The sequence below is a fragment of the Durio zibethinus genome, chromosome 25 (assembly GCF_047325235.1).
Source record: "Durio zibethinus cultivar Kanyao isolate XHJ-2024 chromosome 25, ASM4732523v1, whole genome shotgun sequence".
Lineage (NCBI taxonomy): Eukaryota > Viridiplantae > Streptophyta > Magnoliopsida > Malvales > Malvaceae > Durio > Durio zibethinus.
The window spans coordinates 8,350,488-8,365,485 of NC_143186.1; positions in this window are offsets into that span (position 1 = coordinate 8,350,488).

Sequence of the window (14,998 nt, forward strand, 5' to 3'; positions counted from 1 at the left end):
TTCTCTGCCTCCACGTGATATCGGTTCTTTTTCCTTTTCTCGTTTGAAATCTTCTTTGAGGTATTATTTTCTATTCTAAATGGAAAATTGATTTAAATATAAAAAAATCTTGAATTAAAATTAAATCATCATTTAGGTTTATACTGTTTTATTACAATTAATTAAGAATTCTCAAATATTTATTTTTATTTAATTAAATCAACAATTAAAAAATTAATGATAATAGCTAATCAATTTTTGTTTAATAAAATTTTAATAGAATAAAATTAAATATTTAAAAATTTAATTGATTAAAATAAAACAATAAAATTTTGGAAAATGTAATTTTGGTTTAAGGATTTTTTATTCTTAAACCTAAAAAATTTCGAGTCAATTTTTAATCTTACAAACAAATTAGTAATTTATTCTAGAAAAAACAAATTAGTGATTTTTTTTTTCATTAGCTAGAGAAAAACTATCTAAAATAGCCCTAATATTGTTTGAATTTGTAAAATTACTATTTGTATTTATTAATTTCTTATATCATTTCTCATGCCTACTCAGTTATCAGTAAATTAATTATATATTTTCAATATCCTTTCCATGTTTTTCTTTTTCAATTTACTTCTCTTCTCGAATTGTGAAAACGTAGTCAACAACTCTCAATCATACCTCCCACCAAAATCAATGAAAAATCAAATGTTAAACCTTGTAGTCCAAGTAACCACATAAAAATTAATGGAAAAAATAAATACAGGACAAGTTATTGTCCAAGTCTTGACATTTCATTTATTAAAAAAATTAAAATGGAAAAGTATTGAGTAAGTCCAACCGTACATCCCCACTGCGGACAGAAATTTTGCAAATTGCGGTCAAGTTGTGTGCAACAGTTTCTTCTTTCAAATTGGCCCACAAATTAAGAAATGTTGACTCAGCCATTACGACAATTGGGCTCACTCCTTCATAAAGTTTGGTTCATGGTGCCCCTCTGGATGGGGTTTTGGAGGTTGTGAACGTCTTCTCAGCAATCAGGCATGGCTTTCTTGATTTTTGCTCAAATATCGTGAGCAGTTCTATGACTACTCTTGAAGTCAAAAACCATTCGTTCCTCTCCCTTTGTTTTTTATTTTCATTATCTTTCAAAATATTTTTTATTGGTTTTTATTTTATGTATTGTCACTATATGATGATATACACATCATTTTTAGGATTAAGTGTATATATTTTTAAAATTTTAAAATTAATTTTTTATGAAGTGTTTTATATAATTTGCTGATAATGTATAATAATATATAAATATAAATTTTTTTCGACACATAAAATATAATTGTCATATGCATATGCCAAGCAAAAAAGAGAAAAAAAAAAAAGAAATGAAAGTTTGAACCTCTGAATTTTAGTTGTTAGAACTTGAGATATAATATAGAGTTCTAAGCAAGATCCTTAGTTGGAGATGTGAGAGTGGATGTGGACATGCACAATTCGACTAAAAGCAAAATTAATGGATTGAATTTAATTAATTTGATAATTCGGTCTATGATAAAAATATTTTAGTTGGTTATTGAATGAAGTTTTTTTAAATATTTTGTTATTTAGTAATTAGGTTTGATATGTAGAAAACAATCGAATTATCTAAAATTTAACCAAATTTGATGAAATGACAAACAAGTTTGGTATTACATTTTTTAGGTTTTATGTTGTTAAAGTTTTTGACTTATCATAAATGAACTTTATACCTAAATTGATATGAATATTTGTTGAATCATTAAGCTTATTTGCATTATGAGAAACCTAGACTTTACATGTAATTTTAAAGGTAAAATGGGATAAAAAAATCATCAAATAAAAATTTAATAATCATTTATGGTCTTGATATTTTATTACAATTAATTAAGTCTTAATTTTTTTTTGTTTTGAATAAATTAAGTCCTCAATCGTCTATGTTCATCAAATTAAACTTTTAAATATCTATTTTTATCCCAGTTAAACTCTTGATTAGACGAAAATAAGTATTAATGAATAACCAATTTTTGTCTAATAAGGGTTCAATAGGTGAAAATTGATGTTTGAGAATTTAATTGATTGCAACAAAGCGGTAAAAGCTTGGATGATTATTAAATTTTTGTTTAAAAACTTTTATAACCTTTTAGCCAATTTTAAATTCTAAATGTTAAAACAATTACAATTTGGTAAGTTAAAAACCAACCAAATTAATAGAAAATTTTGGCTCGTTAAATTTTTTTTTGATTTTATCGAACCAACTAGGTGAACTCCTTAAAAAAATAAAGTTTAGGGAATAAAAAAAACTATTTATGTATGGTTCAAACCCAATGGCTTTCATATATAGTAGGTGTATGCTCTAAGATTAATCAAGTTGGTTATGTGATAAATGTCATATTAAATATTACTATGACCATATAAAACATTCTTTATTTATAAGTTTGTATCCATATATTTGATATTTCTTATTTCTTAGATAAGGTTGATGAAATAAATATGCTTTGTAAGAAAATTACTTTAAGTTGTAATTATTATATCATTATTGCATAAAAGCGCTAGTCTTAAATTATTTTGAGTTAATGCTTTGTTAAGATAAAACATTGATAAATTTATTGAGATCGATAAATGATTATACTCTTGTTTATACAACAAAGAACTAGTATTATAAGTAGAAGTTTTGATACACTTAAATTAAATGTAGGTGTTTGTTTTGAGAATAAGTTCATCGAATATGACCCGCTATAAGAATAACATTTGGTAAGTTACTTAGGAGGCATTTAGTTTGCGGGAATTTTAGATTTTCAGAGAAAGTGTCATCCTCGAGAAAGTGTGATTTCGAGGGAGAGTATGTTTTTTTATGGCATTTTGTTTTTAGATTCTTATGTTTGGTTAGGAAAATTCTAAGAATACTTAATAACATATTTTTATTATAATATCCTTCACTACATAATAAACATAACAATACATCAATTACTCTATTAATTTCATCTAAGAAATGCAAGGAACATAAGGAACATAATATTTGAGTTATAAAAAAAAAGATTAATCATCAATTACAACATTAATTTCATCCAAAAAATGTAAGAAACACAGTAATTGAACAAATACAATGAACAATTACTGCGTTTAGCTTCAAAGAAATGCAATAATTGACAAACCCATAATAAATACTCATTAAATCAAAAGCCATCAAATTAAACAGATAAAAAAATTGAATACTAAATACTATGTTTTTGTTTAAAGAAATGCAATAATTGTCGTACCCATAATAAATAGTCATTAAATCAAAAGCCATTAAGTCAAACGTAGAAAAAAAATAAATGCCAAATATTGTGTTTCTGTTCAAAGAAATAGAGTAATTGTTATACCTATAATAAAATACTCATCAAATCAAAAGCTATCGAATCAAATAAATTAAAAAAATTAAATACCAAATATTACCTTTTTATTTAAAGAAACGCAGTAATTACCATATCTATAATAAATACTCATTAAATCAAAAGCCATCAAGTCAAATATTGTTTTTCTATTCAAAGAAATGTCATAAATAATCACAATTATTGCATTTCAAGGCCTACAAACACAATATTTAAGTGGAAAAATATAAAAAAAATACTCAATTAAAAAAAATTAAAACAAAAGTAATCCACAATTGCTTATTTTTCTTACGTTGATTTTCATAGGAGTAAAATAAAAAGGAAATGGTTTTTATTAAGGTCAAATGTGGGACAAAAGTCATTTTTTTCCCAGAATCTTAAAATATCACAAAGAGAGGTGAGTTTTTGATTTTATGATTTTGGGTATTATTAGGAATCTAATATTTACCCCAAGAATCTGATACTTTCAAACTAAACGTGGGAATTTGAATATCCAATAGCAACATTATGGGAGAAAATCTTAGATTCCCTCTAATCAAACACCCCTTTAATGTTTGTGACAACTTTGTCATGTTGAATATTATACTTTGATGGCTAAAGGGTTAAAAAAAACCTAAACCATAATTTAAAAATCATCCGAGCTCCTATTTTTTATTATAATTAATCAATCCCTTCAATATTTATTTGCATCCAATTAAGGCCTTATTTGAATGAAAAAGTTAACATTGTTAATTTTTTTGTCAACTAAAAAAAATTTCCCTGTGATATTAATAAAATGGATTAAAGTTTGTTATGTGACACAATTAATGTATGTGATAATTAAAGAAAATTTTTTTTCTTCTTTATTTTCTCTCCCCTTCTCTCTCTCTGAGATCCCTCAAAAGGTTTAATTTGACTATAGTTCATGGGTTAATTGACTAAAGTTTGTAATGTAACTAGTTTTCATCCATTTAAGAGTTTAATTGAATCGAAAAATAAGATTAAGGGTTTGCTTGATTGTAATAAAATGTTAAGGGTTTAAATGATTATTGAATTATAATTAAAGGCATTTTTGACCCTTAGGTTACTTTAATTTGACTTGATTGATCATGGTCCTAACCATGGATGCCTTAATAAGATATTGTTTGATATAACATGAGACATATGAAGATATATTTGTGATTAATATATGATTCATCACCTTGAGTAACTAAAAAAATTAGTCTTAACAAGAATTAACTCAAAAAATTTTTGGTCATAATAGAATGAAGTTTTGGAATAGTTTTAAAACTAATTTAAAGAGTTAAGTAATTGACCAGAAACTTAACATGATTAAACTAATTGAGTAGACACCAATCTATACTTAATATTAAATTGGGATATTGATAAAATGATACTAATCATATTGAAACACTAAGCATAGATAGGTTGGTCAAACTTCATTGACCTTTCTTAACAATTGGGGTTATGCTCATTGCTAGATGACAACCATTATCTATAAATATAAGATTAGTTAATAGGAGAAGTAACAATGAACTCCTAGGGTTTGACTCATTTAATCCAATGAAAGACTACAATGTTTATATTTATAGCAAGATATAAGAAACCTAATGGATCGCACATAAATAGAACATAGCTTGTGAATGATTAAATCATGTTGATTAAATTGGACTTAATTATTAGGCCAAATAAATTAAAAGCCCAAAAAAGTCAAGATGGCAATAGGTACCTTGCATTTTTTAGTTTGATTAAGTAGGATTATAGTATACTATAACTGGGTAGTAAATTTACTACCTGTCATGAGTTTGGATAGGATATGGGTAATGATTTTAGGATACTTACAACTTGAACCCAAACGTAAATATTAATTTTTTAATATTATATATTTTATTTATAAATTATTTATTATTAATATAATGCTTAACTAAATTAATTCATTAAGTGTTCTAATTATTTTTTTAACTATAATTCATTTTTATGAGTTAACTTTCATTTATTTATTTAATTTTTTGTAATAATATATTAAAATTAATTTTAAATTTGACTTTAAAAATCAAATTTTGACTTAATAAGAAAGTATTAGCGGGTTTGGGTAGTTAATAGGTATTTCCTATATTATATAAGTAAGATTTTGATAACCAAAATAAAAAAGATTTAAGTATTTATCAAACTTAGGTATCTTGATCAATAATCAGGTTAAAAAATGGATACTCCAAAATTAGCTGGTGTCCTACCTATTGCCAACCTTACAAAAGAAGAATTAAACAAGGTTTAAAACCTATTAAGAATAGGTCATGGTTGGCCATCCTCTATATAAAAATGCTTATGCCAACCTTCTTTTCATATATCTGTTCTATCTCATGTGTTGAGATCTCTTGAGAGAAAATTTTAAAAAGCAAATCAATATTACTACTAGCATAACAATTGAGTAGCTTGTTTCCATTTTTGTTAAAGATTTTTTCCTTATTATTTGAATGGATTATCATTGGAAGTTAAACATTTGAATAGCATGAAGATGGGTAAAAATCTGGGACTTCCTTTGATGATAAGGAAGGATAAAGGAAAGAGCCTTTCAAGAGTTAAAGGAAAGAATTAGTGCATCAACAAGTAGATAGGGACAACAAACTCTATCACATTGGTGAAAAGAGGTATTCATTAAGTCCATACACCAAGCCATTTAGTCTTCTGCCATGAGTTGTTTTTTATTGTCAAAGTCATTGTGTGATGAAATTTATGGGTTGATTCACAAATATTAGTGGTAGCACATAAGAAAAGGAAAGACATCTACTAGTTCAATTGGAAGAAGATATGTAAATCCAAATTTGAGGAAAGAATGAGCTTTTGATATATGGGTGATTCTAACAAAGTCATGTTAACAGAACAAAGCTAGTAGATAGCGGTTAACATAGGAACATTGTTCCACCATGTTTTAAAGGCAATATATTTTACAAACGTATTTTTCATAGATTCTGAGTTAGAGTATCAACCTTCTATGACATGGAGAAGCATTAGGCAACAAAAGCTTTGTTCAAACAAGGAATAAGGTGGAAATTTAATGATGGGAAAATGGTGAAGATTTGAAAAAACAAGTGGCTACCACTTATTGAAAGGTTTATGACATATAATAAATTTGGCCATTAGCGGTGTATAGAATAATATCACTAATTATTTATTTATTGTCACTATATATATTTTATGGCAAAAAATTAAATTTCACAACAGGTTTGCAATGTTGCTAAAGGTCTAATGTAACGATACCAAAATATCATCACTTATTGTGAATCTAAAGTGATGATAGAATCAAATGTCACCTTATGCTTTATTTTTTTGTGACGTTACGTTTTGTCGACTATATATGAAAAAAAGTCATTAATTGTTATAGTCGTCACAAAATAAATGATAAAATTTTATATATTAATGACAAAAGCTAAATTATCATAGTATTTGTGACATAATTAATGTCACCATGCTTATAAGATAATGTCATAAAAAAATTTATAATGTCACTAAATATATATACAACGATTAATTTAGGTGACGATATGATAATTTTGTGTCAATTAAATTCATCACCAATTACAAATTGATTTTTTTTATTGAAATAAAAATCATTAGTTGAATATGACGATACTATAATCCTTATGAAAAATATTTTTGAGTCACAAATTAACCATTTTAATATAAAAAAAATTTCTTTTAGAATGGTAACAAAATATTGAATGTCATAAATCATCACTGTCATTTTTTTACAATAATCTAATATAAATAATATTGTTCTTACACAATCCTATATAAATAAGAAGAAATAATAAAGTATCATCCAAATATTTGCATTGTTTTTAAATGTAATACATTCTTTAACATTAATCCTAAAATCATATAATATTGTCTAAAAAACAAAGAATATCAAAACTATGAAATAGGTAGTGATCAAAAGCATGTTTTGAATCTCTTAATTCAAATCTTATGTTGATGGTGATTATGTTGATTGTGAGTTTATGTCACTTAAAACTCAACACATAATTAATAATAAACATTAAATGACAATAGAGACAATGAGATCAAAATAAGACAAGATCATGGGATCCATAAGAATAGAATATACAAATTCTCACATTCCAATCAACTAACAAAAATATTAGAATCTAATAAACATAAAAATTAACCTGGCATTGTCATTCTAGAACAAGCTTTACAATAAGTTGAAGTTAGTAAGTATTTTTTGTTAAACGAGAAAGAAATGATCTCAAATTTACTATGTATCTTTCACTTTCCTACTTAACTTTAATAGATTGACCTTTGCTATTGATGTTAGATTCTTATAATTTTAAGGGTGAGAAAAAACTAATTTTTTCTTCCACCATTTTTCTCTTTTGCTATTAATTGATAAACTATTAATGTGAGATGAACAACAAGCCATACTCATCTCATTCATCAAGTAAATTTGAATTCAATAAAAAAAATTAATAAAAGAGACCACACTTGAATTTAAAAAATAAAAAAATAATAATGCCATGCTGGATGTAATGCTCCTAGTAGCATGTAGTATATGGTTAGTAATATAACTCCTACCAAAACCAAATACATAAAACAAGGTATGGAGTTTTAAAACGTCACAAAAAAATTTTCAACCAAATAAATTTGGAGGTAAAATTTGGCAGCAAGAATTTAATGATGTTATCTTGTGATGATTTAATATATTGTCATATAAAATATCAAAACAATATAAAAGTATAACAAAATATATTATTCATCATTTTTTACCTATTTTATGTGATAAAATATAATGTGCCACATAGACAAATTATTATAAATTATTAGATTTATTGTAGTGTGATCAAATCACCGAAAGGATTATAGAAGAGGAATAGTTTGGTTTTGACTTTGATAGATGATGGTACACACTATTGAAAATAGAATCTAATCTATGAAATGTTTCAACTAGAGGAGGCCACATCAATATGTGCACCGCTTTTAAGCAAACTGGGTTCAAAGGATGTAACGATATGGTATTATGATAATAAAGGGGTATATACAGTCAAAAGTGGCTATAGGTTGTTATAAAGAATGGCACAAGATAAGAAAGAGAATGGGGAAGAAATGAGAACTACATTTCATATAGAAAGCTCTGGTAGAACATCTAGATAGCACAAGTTCTAGCAAAGGTCAAAATCTTGGTATGAAAAGTTAGTAAGGAAAACATTTTAGCGAATCAAAACTTGGAAAAAAAATAGATAATCCATGGAGCTATATGCATAAGATGTGGAGTGGCAGAAAAAACTATTTTTCTTACAATGTTTGAATGCTTGTGTGCAAAAATGGCTATAGGTTGCTATAAAGAATGGCATAAGATAAGAAAGAGAATGGAGAGGAAATGAGAACTACATTTCATATAGAAAGCTCTGGTAGAACATCTAGATAGCATAAGTTTCAGCAAAGGTCAAAATCTTGGTATGAAAAGTTAGTAAGGAAAACATTTTAGCGAATCAAAACTTGGAGAAAAAATAGATAATCCATGGAGCTACATGCATAAAATGTGGAGTGGCAAAAGAAACTATTTTTCTTGCAATGTTTGAATGCTCGTGTGCAAAGGAAATGTGCAAACATTTAGAATTTATTAGGGAAGGAGATGCAAAATGAATATAAAGACACTCTAGAATAGTTACTCCATGTGACAAAGAATAGTGAATCTTCAAATTTTCACTTATTTATGATTGCAATGTAGGCTATCTAGACGAAAAAAATAAAAAAAAAAACTCATAAGGAAGCATAAAGAAAGGCCAGATTGATAGTAGCCTTTGTGAGGAATAACTGCTTAAATATACATAAGAACAAGAGCAATAATAAGCTAAAAGGGAACCGCTCTAACAAAAATGGCAACCATTAGAATATGGGTAGTTTAAAGTAAACTTTAATGGTGTGGTGGATGGAAATAGGAGGCTTAGAGGAATTGGAATGGTGGTAAGAGATGTTGTGGGTTAGGTTAGAAGGGTCTGTACATAAATTGTGTCATGAAAAACTGATGCTTATTGTGTGAAGGTAATGGCAGTGGCTCAAGGTTTAACTTTTGCAGAGGAAAAATGGGTTTACTAACATTGTTCTAGAAGGAGATACTCTTTCCATTATCAAGAAAATATGTCAACCAAACCATGATTTGTCTTTCATAGGCACAATAATAAAACAAGCAAAAACCTTGTTCGCAGTTTTTTTCTCATGCATATTTAATCATGTAAGAAAAAAATAGGAAAGAAGCAGCTCATAGAATAACAAAACATGTGTTAGATACTCAAATCTCTATACAATGAATTTAGGAGTGGCTAGAGATTATTAAACACTTTGTACTTTAAAAATGTTGATATTTTAATTGATGAATAAGAAACTTATTTATTTTTAAAAAAATTTTGTATTCTGGAAGATTAGAGTTTTCCTCACACAACAAACTTAAGGTATGCAATTTTTACTTGCTGTTCATTATGTATGATCATATAGTTGTCAACATGATGCCAGTGTTTGAAAAGTGAAAAATTTTATGCATTGCTGTTATAAACACCCAATTTTGTCCAGATTAATTTGAATTTGTTTGATTTTTTTTAGATTCAATTTATATGTTTTTATTTGAGTCAGTTTAAACAAATTTTTTTCGAGCTCAATTTGCACAATTTTTAGTTGATTTAAGCATTAAATCAAATTGATTTGAACTTGTTCTAAACTAGTTATTTTTAATCTTATTTTATTGTTACTATTATTATTATTTAGTATTAATTTAATTAATTGAAAAATTACAAAAAATATATATACACAAACAAATCATTCATTAGTTAAATTATTGTTATTATTATAATTAAAAAAAAAACAAACAAAAACAAAAAAAATAAAATAAAATAAGAGGAAGTGGTCGATAACCATTTACCAATTTAGTCTAGCCATTGTATATAACAGGCTAACGCCAATACCCTACTCCATTACCATCTACTACCTTGCCAAACCATGACCATACAAAAATAGCTTGAAGATGATGAGAACAAAAATTTTCTTTGATAAACCCAGCGCCTTCAGGACTTGAGAGGGGGGACATTCATTTAAACACCTAGGCACCAGCATCCGAGGGAGCATTTTCATCAACCAGAACCACACACCAAGCACCCACATCATCCCTATTTCAAACCCTAACCACCATTGAAACCCTTCTCTTCCACAGATGCTCAAGCCTCTTCTACCCCATTTAACGAAAATTCAACTCTAAGCTTTGGAGAGCCTTAGCCCCCATTTTTAGCAAGAGCTCAACCATCTATTCCTTTAAACCCAGATAAGCCTTAAACAAACCTTCACCATCTCAACATTTGCACTTTTTGTTCACACCATTGCAAGCAACTTTATGCCACCATTCACCATGTCTCCATTCACCATGCCTCTTCATTAAACCACCACAATCCCAAGCACTCATCTCCAAGAAAAAAAATCCTAAGCCACCTTACCACAGCATCCCCGCGACCAGCCTTTTTGTACTTGCAAATCCATCTAGTCCCTCACATAGTCCTTATGCATGCTTTATCAGTGTAACCACTTGGCTAACTCCCTAACACCCCTAGAATCTTTATGCATTGAACCCTCACCCATACCTTTTTCCACCTAGCCTTAACTACACCAGAGCCTACACATCCCTAGCAAAACAATTCTAAAACCTTGACCCATGACCATTCTCAACCCCAATGAAGAACATAAGAGATCAATCTCAGAACCAACCCCAAATAGCATCAACACCAGAGACCTAAAGCTACCACTGCTAGCCAATCATCCAATGTAAAAAAAAAAAAAACCGTAATAAAAAATAAAAAAAAAGTCAAACAAAAATTAGTCTTCACCAATATAATAAGGAACATAGTGCCAAGCAAGCTTTGTAAAATAAAACAAAAAAAGAGGTCAATTCTTTTTTTTTTAAATAAAAAACAAAAAAAAAAGAAAAATAACCTTAAAAGCCACGAAAAAAAATGACAGAGGTAGTGCGAGTAGTGACGACTACCTTTAGGCAATTGACAATGGTGAAAAAAAAGAGGAATGATAGGAGAACAAAATACTAAAATCTTGGCTAAATCAGACAATGAAAAACTACGAAAAAAGATAAAAAGCCATAAATTTGAGTTCAGATCTAGGGTGACCGAGCAAGATTCATGAAAAATAGAAGCTAGAAATAGAAAGAAAAGGAGTAAAAGAATTTGTGGGCCTTTTTCAGCAACTAAAAAAATCACCAATCAATGCCAGCAGCAATGACAGGGCATGGCGATGGTGGTGACACAATGACATCAGAATCTTTATTTTAAAGGGAGGTTTGGGTTTGTAAGGAGAAGAATAATTTTTTTAAAAAATGGGTGATGAAATGATGTTACAAAAAAAAAAAAGAGAAACTTTTATAAGCTAAAAACAAAAGAGAAGAATAGTCAAACAGGTATCGTTGGGCCCACTACTGAATAGAGCTGCGAACAAAGCCCCAGCCTCAGTTCACTTGCTTTGGACTCTTCTATTAAATTGGGTTTGGAATCCAAATTATGGTAAATCTATTTTAATTTATTTAGTTTTTTGCTTATTTATTTTGCATGCATATTTTTTAACAAGTCCATATTTAATTATTTTGAGTTGTTGATTTGGCAAAATGTATTAAATTGCTGAGATTTTAATTTTAATTTGATTTAGTATAATTATATTTATCTAATCATAAATATAATGCAAGTAAGTTAATTAAATTTCGAATATCGCCTAAATGTTGGGGTATTTAAAAAATTTTATGAATATTTACATAAAAACCTTTTATGAAGTAATCTATTCCCAAATGCCATCTAAATATTGGGGTATTTAGAAAATTTTATTTCATTAAAAATTTTCATACATTTCTACAAATTCAAAATAAATTCATTTTATTAAAACAACAAATATAAAATAATAAAAATAATCAAATAAGATTTTTAAATATAAAAAACGCACTTATTCTACCTAAATGTTAGAGAGTCAATGTGATTTCTTTATATTTGAAGATTTGATTTCTAAATTCACATTTAATAATCATTTACATATGTTTTGTTTTTTTAAAATTAATGTACTTATTTATAATGCATATATATATATGTTTGTTGATGTTTAATGCTAATTATATTATTTTTCATTTTTTTATTGCATAAAAGTTTTCTTAAATTTTTTTTTTTAGTTTTGAACAAATAAAATTAAAATAATATTATGAGAAATATGATTATTAATACTCTATCTAGATGTTGGAGAGTCATTAATGATTATCATTTACAAAAAATGTTATTTTATTATTTTAGAAGAAATGTTGTGATAAATCTTAAACGAAAAAAGTTATTTCAAATTCTACATAAAATGTTAGAGAAGTTGAAAGTAATTCTTTAATTAAAGATTACTTTGATATTTTCTAAATAAGGAACTTTACTAAAATTGCTTTCTTTTTTCTTTTTTTTTTCAAAAAACAATAAAGGGAATTAGTATTAAATTTCAAATTAAAATTATTTTATCCAATATAAAAAATAATGCATTATTAATTGGTATCAATTTATGGATGTTGTGAGAGTACTAATCTTTCGTCATACGTAACCGATTCTTAAACTCGATCATGTTTTCGTATACCAAAATTGTTTTTTTAACAAAATTTTAATTAATTTTATTATTTTATTAAAAAGATAAACTTTTTTAGTGATAAATCACGCTTTAAAAAAATTGGTGATAACTCTTTTTGTTTTTGCATAATTTTTGAAATATTTTACTTCTAACAATTGAGTATCCAAATTATACATTATGATAACTATTTACATGATTAATTTTCATTTATTTTTATATATAATGTAAATAGCACCTATGATTCCTCAATTTAAGATCATATATCGTTTTGATTCCTATAGTTTTAAATATCATTTGTTGCTTCCTAAATTTTCAACATTATATTATAATAGTTCGTTCGTAAAAAAATGTGTTATATATGATCTTAAAAATTAATTGATGTCCTATGTCTACACATAAAGTAGGCATGTGGATGCTAAAATTATTTAAAATATTATATTTCATTTTAATTTTAAAAATCTATATTATGTATAATGTAATCAATTTCTTTACAAATAAACTATGCCAATGTGGTTTCGAGTTTTTTTTTTTTTTTTTTGTAGTGGCAAAATTGAAAAGATATACAAGTTAACGGTTATCGATTTTCCTCTAATTTGATAATTTGACAATAAAGAAATGGTAGAAAGCAAATATATATATATATATATATATATTTATATATTGCATTGACGAATATGAAGGTGAAGTTGGTGTGTTGGGTAAGGATTTCTAGAGACAAGATATATGGAAGGTTTAATTGTGGATATAAAAAGCAAGTTGGGGGAGAGTTTTCTAAATTCATGTGATTGGCATTTGGCATTTTCTTTTAATACCAACCTAGTTTATTCCGATTGCTATAAAAAAAAAAATGTTTTTAGGTTAGGTTATATTAAGACATTAGATACGCAATGCTATGACCCTTTGTACTTATCTTCTGATAAAGCATAATCAAAGATAATTTGAGTTTGAAAATTGAATTTAAAGATAAACTAATTTGACAAAAGCTTGGCTTTACATAGAAGTTTTGAGATTCATTTAATTTATAAATTTGTTAATCAATTACAAAGAATAATTTTCTTTAAAGAACTGGATTTAGTCACAGGGCATTGTTCAATGGAATAAACGAAACAAGGGTAGGGGCCTACTTGAAAGCAACTTAAGAACTACTCTTTACAAATTACAAATAAAATTTTGTTTGTTTAATGTTGTCTTCCATTTGATTCAAAATAAAATTGCCTTCTGCCTTTGCTTTCCTCAGATTTGGTCTGCAGCATTTGTAGCTTTGTCTTCACCAAATTTGGCACAACATGGATTGGCTTTGATCTTTTTAACACATTTGACGAGTCGCCCCTACCGGAAACTTAATTATATATATATATAGGCTGGATGAGATATTTGGACTAAGTTAAGGAAAAATTTACTCCCATAATTCCCAAGGGAGGTTTTTTTTTTTTTTTTTTTTTTTTTTTTCCTTCTTAACGCTGAAAGAAGCTTTTGTTTAATCTCGCCATGGCTTTCAACCTTAACAAAATGCCTTTCAATTGCCATATCGATTGAGAGGAAATCAATGATGTGTCAAAAAGTTACTGTAAAAGCATTGATGAATTCAAATATAATAATATTAGAATTAGACTTGCTTTCAGTCACGAGATAATTTTCATTTTTTCAAATTAAATTTTAAATATAAGAGAAGTAATATTTTTATATCAAATTTTAATGGATGATAATATATAAATGAATGTAATTGTATTTATTTTAAAAAAATAAATATTTTTAAAAAAATTAAAATTAATTAAATGTGGATTGTTTCATCATTTCTATTTTCATAGGCTGTTTTTTAATAAAATTTATTTAATTAAAAACAAATAAAAATAAAAAAAATATATTTAACAAAAAATAAAAAATAAAAAAATGGAGGAATAGAGGGGTAGCACGTGGACACGCCATCTTCCTCCATTCTATACAAAATTAATATTATTAATGTTATTGAAATGTTAATTGTATTTGATAAAATATATAATATCATGTGTTTGTCCTAAGTATATTTAAATAATTGTCAA